Source organism: Carlito syrichta, unplaced genomic scaffold (genome assembly GCF_000164805.1).
Source record: "Carlito syrichta isolate Samal-C Ts95f unplaced genomic scaffold, Tarsius_syrichta-2.0.1 Scaffold315483, whole genome shotgun sequence".
In the NCBI taxonomy this organism is placed as follows: Eukaryota; Metazoa; Chordata; class Mammalia; order Primates; family Tarsiidae; genus Carlito; species Carlito syrichta.
In genome coordinates this window covers 263,674-271,496 of record NW_007259579.1, presented here as the reverse complement: position 1 = coordinate 271,496, position 7,823 = coordinate 263,674, and the positions used below count along the sequence as shown (strand labels likewise).

The following is a 7,823-nucleotide window of genomic DNA, read 5'->3' as shown; positions in this document are numbered from 1 at the left end:
TCACCTCAGCCTCCCAAAGGCGCGGGATTACAGGCTGAGCCACCGAGCCCAGCTTGACTTACTCTTTAAGATTCAAGAATGTTTTCCACAATTTCCGAAAAGCCGCTATCTTTTCCTTCCTTAGTCAAGCCACTGTAACACAGGATTCCCTATTTCAGTACTTGTTTCCAGGGGACCCAGCGCAGCATCTGTGTTAAATGCATTCCATGCCAAAGGCTGAGTGGAAAACACCAGGTGCGCCCATTAGATGGGGAAAAGTCAGCTGAGAGGCCTTGAATATCAATCTGGGCAGATTCCTTCAGACAGTTGTTTGGCTTTGAGCATCAAAAACTGTCATTTCTTTTCCTGCAAATGTTTTCTTTTGATGAAAGCTCAACCACTCATACTGTCATGAAATAAGTGGAAAGTAAACTGTGATTAACAGAATACAGGGAACTGTGAGTAGCTAAACACTTCTTTTATGGTTTCTTTGTGTTAGATTTCTAAATTACTTTCTAAATTAACTAAATGAATCATTTTCTAAATTAACTAAATTTCTAAATTGCATTTCTTATAAAATATTTAACGATCTCTTTTAAAGTTCTTACTATGTGTGTGGGGCACTGTTCCACATGTATTGTATGTACTAGTTTATCTATTCCTTACAACAATTAAGAACTCAATTCTGACATTTTTCCCATATTACACATGAGAAAACTGAGGCACAGAGAAATCAAGTAAGTTGCTTATGGTCACATTACTCATAAAACATGAAGCCAGGGTTTAAACCAAAGTCTGGCTCCATGTTTATGCTTGCAACTAAGGTACTATGCTTCATGGGCATCATTAAAATTCACCAGACCTGGTCTGGGTAGCGATGCCTGGAAACTGTATGTGTACAAGGGGGTTTGGTGAGATGAGTCTGGTGAACGTCCTCTTTCCATCCTCTTTTGTCCTTTCAACATGAATTCACTCATTCATGTTCCAATCTCCACGTTGCTCTTTCCACCATTATCCACCCATCAAATTACGTATTTCTTTGCTCATGTCCTTTCTTACCTCCATTTTCTGTCCTGTCGTGGACTGCATGCTTGTGCCCGCTCCCTAAATTCATATGTTGAAATCCTCACCCCCAAGGTGATGGCATTAGCAGATGGGGCCTTTGGGAGCTGATTAGGTCATGAGAATGGTACCCTCGTGATGGGATTAGTGCCCTTATAAAAGACATCCAGAGAGCTCCCTTGTCCTTCAGCTATGTGTGGTCATAGGGAAAAGACACCATTTATGAATCAAGAAGCCAGCCCTCAACAGACATCAGATTTGATGGTGCCTTGATGTTGGACTTTCCAGCCCCTAGAACTGTGAGAAATAATAATTGTATAAGCCACCACATCTACGGTACTTTTGTTCTAGCAGCCTGAACTGATGCCAACATGTCCAACCCCAAATACCCTGCCCAAAGCTTCCTCTGTCTCCTGTGTTCTTATATTCTTTCATTTAGGGAATCAGCACACTAGGAGCTGCAGTGGTCCAAAGTTTTATCCCACTCTGAGTACTGTAATCATTCTTAAAGAAGTCAGTATCAGGTAACAGCAGAAGAGAACCATTGGAGGACAGCAATGGGTCAGCTCTGTAGCCTCAACCATTAGTCTACAAATAGCAAAAGAGTCAGTAAGGGTCTAAGGGACACATTCACAGAAGTAGGTGTTCAACAGGGTAAGTTTGTATTAAATTTCTAAATTATCTTTCTAAATTAACTAAATTAATAGCTTTCTAAATTAACTACATTTCTAAATTACAATTCTTATAAAATATTTAGCTATCTCTTCTAAAATTCTTACTATGTGTACTGGGCTCTGTTCTATGTGTATTGCATGATATTGTAAACAGTCACAGGACTATCTGCAGAGATACTTTTAGCAATAATTTGAGGTGGAATCAAGATTCAAAGTGAGTTTTACATGTCACAACAATAGCTAAAAACCACAAAAGGAAACTTCACCTGGCTACATGGAAGTCCTGAATGTAGGCCTAAATATCAAATTACATGATAATAGATATAGACTAGTCTATAGTTTAAGGGAATGAGACATTGTTAGTAATCGGTGAATGATATATTTTACTGGATGTGAGACTTAAAAGTAGTTTTGTTTTCTTTATATTTTGTTTATTTGTTTCTTTTTGCCCTAGGATTTTCTTTAATGACAAAATATTAGGTTTTAATATCATCTTTGGATTAATAACCCATCTGGATTTTATGTCTGTGTATAGTGTAAAGGGTGGGTCAATATTTCCTTTTCCATATGGATGCCAATGGACCACACATTATTTACTGAAAATAACATCCTTTTCCTCATGAAATTACAGTGACACTCTTGTCATAAGTCAAGTACCTAAGATGTGTGGGTCTATTTCTAGACTCTTTATTGTGTTCTGTTTTCCAATATACCTGTCCTTTAGCCTATACCACACTTTCTTGATTATTAGAGCTCTATTGATTGCATAGAGCCAGGTGACAATTGAAAGGACTGCAAGACTACGCAAGGTACATTTATATTTGGCTTTAATAAATATAAATGATGCAGGATACCAGGAGAAAGAAGGTACATGGGAAGGTCAGAGAGCTCTTATGTTCCAGGGACAGCTCCCAAGGCCCTTTCCCAGTGGCATAGCATGTGGTTTATCTTCAAAGTATGAATCCAGGTAACAGATACCCAGTCTTAGGGGAGCCAAGCACAAGGTTACCAAGCAGTCTTTTGTAAGGGTTAGCTGGATCTTCTCTCTAGCCTCACAGGTAAATCAAAGCACTCTCATCTGAGTCTGGGTCTGCACTGATTTTTGGCAGATTTTATTTCTCAGCTGTAGGTACTCAGTTGTGTGACTGAAGTCCTGTTTTCTTATTAGCCGTCAGCAAGCTGTATATTTTCCTCTTGGAGGCTGGTAGGAGTCTGCCACTCTGAGTTCTTAGTATTACTTTTGGATTAACAATCTATTTGTACTTTATGTTTGTGTATAGTGTATAGACAATGTATCTGCCTTTTGAAGGGTTTGTGAAATTAGATCAGGCCCACTTGGTGGTCTTCATATATAAGAGCAACTAACTTGAGACTTTAATTACATCTGAAAAATCCCTTCATGGAAGTACTTAGATTAATGTTTGATGGAACAGTCAGGGGCAGAAATATTGAGGTGGGAGGGCAGAGGTGTCAAGAACATCTTCAGAATCCTCTGCCTCCTTCTGGAAGCCTCTCCTAGGTTGGTGTACATGCTCTTTGTCATCTTTGGCCTATGTCATTTTGTCTAAATAGCTTTGGGGTTTGTTTTATCCCTTTTTTTCTGAGTTGTTTTTTTTTTTATCTTGCCATCCTTTCTTTCTTTTCCTCTTTTAAAAAATATATCCCTTCTAAGCAACCAGTATAGGCCAATAAGTCTGTTCCTCGGCTTCTTTCCTTTCTTCCTTTCTTCCTTTCTTCCTTTCTTCCTTTCTTCCTTCCTTCCTTCCTTCCTTCCTTCCTTCCTTCCTTCCTTTCTTTCTTTCTTTCTCTCTCTCTCTCTCTCTCTTTCTTTCCTTCCTTCCTTCCCTGCTTCCCTCTCTTCCTTTCCTCTCCCTCTCTCTTTTTATTTCTCTTTCTTTCTAGTTGGAGTCTTACTCGGTCACCCAGGCTGGAATGAAGTGGCAAGATCACAACTCACTGCAGCCTCAAAGTCTGGGGCTCAGATGAGCCTTGCACCTCAGTCTCCTGAGTAACTGAGACTACAGGTGCACACCACCATCTCCGACAAATTTTTCTGATTTTTTGTAGAGATACATTCTTACTATGTTGCTTAGGCTAGTCTTGAACTCCTGGGCTCAAGTGGTCTCACCTTGGCCTCCCAAGTGCTGGGATTACAGGCATGAGCCACCATGCCCAGCCATTATTTTTCTTTATTAAAGAAAAATCCAGCTTGTCCAATTATCTCCTATATTTATGCAACTTTTCCCATGTAGGCATCTCTGCCAGTGCTGGTTTAACCAACAAGCCTGTTGTGGCAATCAAGTGATTCTTTTTTGAAGACAGTTTGAAGATATATGTTAGACTCCAAAAAGTTGAATTCCCCAAAACAGTGTTACAGAGGTAATTGTCATCCACAAATACACTTTTGTTTGAGTGTACCAAAGAGCTTCAAAACACAGATTCAGCAAATATATAGGCTACCAAGGGTAAATATGTAAACCTACCAAGTCACCTAAACTAGGATTCCTTTAAATTTTCTATATTTTAAAAATTTTAATCATTGTCTTTCAACCCCAAAAACATGGTCTATCAATGTTAGAACACAGTACTATGATAACTGTGCCGAAAATATGAAACATTCATTTTACTCGGGTTTGAAGTAAATAAGGCAGAACAATGTAAATGAAGGAAAGACAACCAGTATTTTTTATACGAGGCACTAAGTATTAATTAACATTAGCTATTTAATTTTAAACATATTTCTGTTATATTGATAGTCTCATTTTATTAATAAGTAAATTACAGTGCAAAGATATAAAGTAAAACTTACTAAAGACTAGATTTGAACTTAAGACTATGGGCTTCACAGCCAATACCCTTATTTTGATTGTCACTTCACTCATTGATTTAGTTTTTTCATCTAAAAAATAATTGCTAATAATCCTATATGCACAAGAATGTCATGAGTCTGAATTAGAGAATGTCAGTGTCAGAGACACATAGTAATTGCAAAACAGTGCTTGTCACATCAGATCTGTCATATCTCCTCTCTAAAATGCATTTAGCCTAGGAAAATGGCATGATTTCAGAAAAAGTATCTACAATATGTGTTAATGAAGATCCAGTGGTAGCCAGAAAATCAATATATGACACACTTTTTCATGATGATATGTTGTGATGGTTCTATTTGCAATGTTTCATGGAGGAGAGTGCTTATCAGAGTTGTTAGAAAGGCCCTTTGGGACTGTTAATGCTTAAGTTTCTTCATTAACTAGAAAGATGAAAATCTGCCACTGGGCACTAAACATATTTTAACAAATCACTCAAGAGGATAAGGTCACTTCTCCAGTTTTATTCTCTAACACTTGAGTGTTTCAATGTGATGACTTGGAGGGAAATGTCTACTCCACTTATCAAAACTAAGAACCTGCTAGTACAAGTTAGCTTAGTAGTACCTCAGAAAACATTAGAAAGCTCTATTATTTATCCAGAACCCAGACATCAGTGGGTTATTCTACATGCTCCTGAGATGCCTCAAGTCATCCTGCCAACATAGGATGTCAGATATTAATGATCTTTCCCCTAAACTAGTCCCTTCTGTTGCATTTTCTGTCATGGCTAGTATCACTAACCATTCAACCTCTAAAGCTAGATTCTTGTGAGTACTTTTTAATTCCTTTTTTTTCTCACCTACAATACTGAACTGATAGATATAAATGGGCTGTATTTCCACCATGCTGAATTTTACAACTTCATTTAGTAATACAGTTTGCATATTCCTGAAATTAAGAGAAAACTCAGGGATTGTGATCTAGATTTGGTTGTCGTTAATTTGTAGGTGGAAATTAAAGCCACAGTAACAAGTATGGCTGACTAAGAGGCTATAAATGTTTTTATAAAAAGAAACAACCACTGTTAGCTACCAAATCATTTCTTATTTGATTTAGAACATTATAAGCTCATAAGTTTACAATGTTGTTTTAACTCACAGAAAAACAGTATATAAATTAATTTTCTTGAGCCTTATAGTAACTCTGTGAGGTTGATTTTATTGTATAGTTAATTAAGGTCCAGAAGGGTTTAGTGAATTGTCCAAGATATTATGGCTAGGAATTAGTAAAGCCTAGACTTGACTTCTAAGGTGTGGAAATCTTAGAACACAGTAGACCACGTTACCCTTTGTATAGGTGCTGATATCTACCCCAACTGATCACATCTGGAGACACTGCTGTGTACATGGCACTTTTCTTGTCACTGTAGTACAAAGATGAATGCAGCTCTGCACTTCTGGACTCAATGTGAAGACAGAACATAAGTAACTAAAAATAAAACAATGTGCCATGTGTCAAAACAAAGATATGAACAGGCGACCACAATCTGGAAAGGAACTGGTTGTGAGAAATAGAGAGATACGCATTGATGAAGACAAAATGACATCTCTCTACCCATTGAACCAGTCATCCACGAAGGATTCTCAGCCTATGTTTACCAGTCATAACAGTCAATATATTGTGAGCAAGCACAGTGAGACCAGTGCTGTTCTAGATGCTGGCAAAATGGCAGTGATCTAAAGTATGGGTGTTTCTGCTCTCACAAAGTTTAGATTCTACTTGGAAGGGAGAGAAAGAGAACAATCAACAAAGTAGTTGTAAATAAATCTCAAAGAGAAAATTAAGGTATGAAAATAAGGCTATGTAGCTAGGAAGAAGCCCTTATAATTTTAAAGAGAGTGGTCATAAAAGGTCTCACTGAAAATATGACTTTAAAGCAAATATGAGTTTCCTTTTGCTGCTGTAGGAAATTATCACTTTTTTTTTTTTTTTTTTTGGTTTAAGCAATACAAATTGATTACCTTACAGTTCTAGAAGTCAGAAAACCCAAATTGTTTCAGTGGGCTAAAAACTCAAGGTCTCAGTATGGCTATGTTCTTCCTGGAATCTCTAGAGGTTAATCCATTTCCTCACCTTTTCCAGGCTCTAGAGACTGCCTACATTCATGGCTGTGGCCTCTTCCTGCATCTTTAAGGCCAACAACCTAATATCTTTACATTTCTCTCTAGCTTCTACTTTGATGGTCACATACCCCTCTATAACTGTCTTTTTGTTTCCCTTATAACGACCCTTGTGATGAGATCAGGCCTATTTAGGGAATTTAAGACAATCTGTCATCTCAAGACTCTTAATCACACTTGAAAGTCTCTTTTGCCATGTAAGTTAACATATTCACAAGTTCTAGGGTTTGGGACATGGACATTGTTGAGGGGTGGGTGGAGATGCAGGCAGTTCAGTTAGGATGTGCATGCTAGACAGATTGAATCAAAAGTAGAAGGATTCTGAGGTAGGACTATGTCTAATCTCCAAGGCATAGTGAGGAACCAACTGTGGCAGGCACAGAGTGAGCACAAGGGAGGGTAGTTTGAGATGAGGCCATGTGGGATCCTATGGTATAAGAGATTGTAGGTCATTGGAAAGGTTTTGGCTTGGGTTCAAATAAAGTAAAATAAGTTGGGTCAACTATGAAAGATTTTGAGAAGTTGATTGGCAAGTTCAAATTTATGTTTTAGAACAGGGGTCCCCACTCTCCAGGATGCTGGCTGGTACCAATCCATGGCCTGTTAGGAACTAGGTCACACAGCAGGGATTAAGTAGCAGGTGAGGGAGCAGAGTTCTGCTGGCTGTCAGATCAGCAGCTGTATTAGATTCTCATAAGAGCATGAACCCTCTTGTAAACTGTGCATGTGAGGAATCTAGGTTGTGTGATTCATATGAGAAGCTAACGCATGATAATCCCCTCCCCCCATAAGAGGAAAAATTGTCTTTCATGAAACCAGTGCCTGATGCAAAAAAAGGTTGGAGATCGCTGTTTTGGAATGATAGCCTAGATGATGCCTAGAAAGCAGACTATGGAGGGAGATGTATGCAAGTCAGGCAACTAGAGAGGAGATAATTTCATGATCCAGCTGAGAAATGATGGCAGTTTAAATCAATGTGCTAACGGCAATGGTGGTATGAGAAGAGATCTGTTAAGAATTGCAAAGGAGCTGGACTCCGTAGCTCAGCCTTTGGGAGGCTGAGGTGAGTGGATTGCCTGAGCCCATGGGTTCGAGACCCGCCTGGGCAGCGAGACCTC

At 38.6% G+C, this 7,823-nt stretch overlaps 1 pseudogene; it reads right to left on the bottom strand.

Annotated features, from left to right (window-relative positions):
* The window catches only part of LOC103275479, a 9,801-nt pseudogene extending 8,733 nt beyond the window's left edge, over nt 1-1,068 (bottom strand).
* Between the last annotated feature and the right edge of the window lie 6,755 nt (nt 1,069-7,823).